Source organism: Helobdella robusta, assembly GCF_000326865.2.
Source record: "Helobdella robusta unplaced genomic scaffold HELROscaffold_60, whole genome shotgun sequence".
In the NCBI taxonomy this organism is placed as follows: Eukaryota; Metazoa; Annelida; class Clitellata; order Rhynchobdellida; family Glossiphoniidae; genus Helobdella; species Helobdella robusta.
Window position 1 is genome coordinate 804,742 of NW_008705331.1, and position 3,677 is coordinate 808,418.

Here is a 3,677-nt window from a genome sequence, read left to right on the forward strand (position 1 = left end):
TCAAGTGCTTAGCTAGATTTGCTCAAAAAATCATTGACTAAGTCATTTCGAAGAACTTAATAAAAATGAAACCACCTGTCAGTCTTTCGCAGTGTTACTTTCAATCTATGGTTTTAATTTACAGTATTTAATTTAATTAAATATAAACTTCACTTTGATCTTAAAATGAGATTTCTAATCAGTCTTTCTTTTTAACTTCATTTGTCTAAACTATCAGTAAATAGCTATAATATCTCGGAGAGTATACAGGATATAATTAAACTTTTTCATATTTTCGAATTAAAAGCCAAAAATAAACGCCTATGACCCTCAACTATTAAATGCTTAATACATGTAGGTTATATATATATATATATAACCTTATAATACATATATATATATATATATGTATTATATATATATATATTATATATATATCTATATATATATATATATAATATAAATATATATATATTTACTTCATTACATAACAACAAATACTACAACCATATATAACCACTTTTTCAACATAAATTATAACAGTTATAATATATTTTTTTAAATAATAATTTTTGCTGATATAGCCATGTGATTTTATGATTTTATCACCGATGTCATTTTATTACCATTATGATAGTTTATAATGTAAATAATAATGATGATTATTATTATTATTATTAGTATTGTTATTATTATTGTTGTTATTCTGATCAGAATTATCACCAACTACGTCATCAACTACGTCACAGCTTCATTTATCCAAGAAGAACTACAGAGCTGTATGCTGTCGAACTACAGAGCTTTCATTGGCTCATTCCAATATATATATATATATATATATATATATATAAACAAATATATGTTGTATATAAATGTATATGTATATATGTATGTTATATAAACAATTTAAATTTTATATTTATAATGAGTATATATACGTGTACACATATTGCATTTTTAAAATTTTTAAATTTAAAAAATCCATTCAGGAAAGAGAAAAATTTTATATTGCTAATAAAGTTGAGGTGTTGAGAGTTAATAAAGCACTTGAGCAAGCCATTGGATGCATTGTTCGTATGTATTATTACGATGTTTGTATGTTTGTGGTTATTGTATATTGTATTAATATCTGGAAGATTGTTGTGGGTGCTAATAAAGTGAGAAATATTCGTGTGAGTGTGTGTGTGTGTGTGTGTGTTGTAGGCAAGATATTTTATATTTCAAAACAGGACAATTTTGATGAAATTTTTTATATGAACTGAACTTTGGCATGAATTTTTCGTGTAAATTATACAATGTATAACATACATTTAACTCGGCAAGATCAGCAGATGGGAAAGAGAAGTATCACTTTTCGTATTTTTGTGGAGCACTGACGGTGTTCGAACGCTGAGGAAACCCTCATGTTCGCGTTCAAAAACATTTAGTTACAGTTACTTCTTGCGATATGAATGCTACCACAACTAAGTAAATCATGAAGAAATGTTGCTAAGAGTTCTGTAGTGCTTGTGTATAAAACTTGCAAAATAACGATCAAAAACCATTCCCAAATTCACAAAATTTTTTTGCATATAACCGTAAAACACTTTAAATTCAGTTAAAATCAAAGCAGAACATGCAATAAGAACACATGTGCCAGTACCGAAGCAACGAGATCAGATGCTTATTTACCCAATCGCAAACAAACACGCCATTCTATCGAGATTTCAATGTTTTTTTGCCACAATTTACATATTTTTTCTACTTCTGCACTTGAATTCGAAATTCAATCTCAATTTCGGTTGTAGCAACAACACAAAAAATTATAAACAAAGATACTACATTACGTTGGAGCATGGATGTCGATACGGATGCGGTCATATGTACGTTAAATTTTGTTGAAGTTGCAAAAATGCCATTTATCACACACGAGGTTGAAAACTGAGATTTAACTAGCATTCGAATCTAGTCACTCAAGGCAGAACCAGACGCCTTTAACCGTTAGGCTAACAAGTTTACCTCTGTGTGTGTTTGTGTATGAGCGTGTGGTGTGTGTGTTTGTGTACGTACGAGTGTATGTATGTTTGTATGTATGTATGTGAGTGTAATAATTATATTTGTGCTCTCGATTCGCATTTTTTAAGATTAAATATAATGATGAAGATTACCTCAAAAACAGGATTTTGTTGGTTTATTTTTTGAAATTTTCAATTAAGTTTTTATTTTTTAAATTTAATCAAATTACATATCTTATATAAATTAAATGTTTATTTATTTTTTTTAGAATCGAGCATGGTTAATTGAAGTTGTGCAAAAAAAAATTTTGTATTTGGTGCATGAGGTAGTAGCAGCAAAAGTGATAGCGTCACTATTAGTTGTAATAGTCTGTGGCCGATCTATGGGGGGTACAGGGATCCCTGCCCCCAACAAACAGACCTTTAAAAGACATTATCGAAGTTTTAAAGTTTTTGTGTTAAAAAAGGTCATCAACTTATCACCTCTCACCTCTTACAGAAGCTGGATTAAGCAAAGAAAAAATGTAACCTCATCGCAATAGTAGTAGCAGCAACAGCAGCAGCAGCAGCAGTAGTAGTAGTAGTCAGTAGCAGTAGTAGTAGTAGTTGTAGTAGTAGTAGTAGTAGTAGTAGTAGTAGTAGTAGTAGTAGTAGTAGTAGTAGTAGTAGTAGTAGTAGTCAGTAACATTAGCAGTAGCAGTAGTAATAGTAGTAGTAGCAATAGTTTTTAGTAGCAGTAGTAGTAGTACTTGCAGTAGTAGTAGTAGTTGGCATTTTTTTAACTTTTCATTCTAGTCTAAAAATTCTAGACGGCTGGTGTGATCAAAAAGAAATTTGCATTAAGTTCAACAGCATGTTGCATCTTAATTCTATTAGCTTAAAAGATAACCGAGAGAAAGTTATTGACAAAAAGAGAAACTTAAATGACATTTTCTGAATAATAATAATAATAACAATAATATGAACATTTCTATAGCGCTATACATCCAGATATGAAAATTTTATAAAATCAAATTTTTAAAAAACTTCAAAGTTTTTTTTCCACGATAATAACCTTCAAAGCAATCGAGTCATGATGGACGATGAAATTTATTATGACTTTTGTTATTACTGTTTTTATTATTTTTAAAATTCTAATTATTTTATTATTATAAATATTATTATTATTATTATTATTATTATTATTATTATTATTATTATTATTAATGTAATAGTTCAATCAGCGAAAGTGGATAAAACACGAACGAGGCAGTTATAAAATGTACCAGCAATTGCTTTTTATGTTGTTGCAGTTGCTGTTGTTGTTGTTGTTGTTGTTTGTTGGTTGTTGTTGCTGCTGCTGTTGTTGTTGTTGTTGTTTGTTGGTTGTTGTTGTTGCTGCTGCTGCTGTTGTTGTTGTTGGTTGTTGTTGTTGCTGCTGCTGCTGTTGTTGTTGTTGTTTGTTGGTTGTTGTTGTTGCTGCTGCTGCTGTTGTTGTTGTTGTTGTTGTTTGTTGGTTGTTGTTGTTGCTGCTGCTGCTGTTGTTGTTGTTTGTTGGTTGTTGTTGTTGCTGCTGCTGCTGTTGTTGTTGTTGTTTGTTGGTTGTTGTTGTTGCTGCTGCTGCTGTTGTTGTTGTTGTTGTTTGTTGTTGTTGCTGCTGCTGCTGTTGTTGTTGTTGTTTGTTGGTTGTTGTTGTTGCTGCTGCTGTTGTTGTTGTTGTTGTTG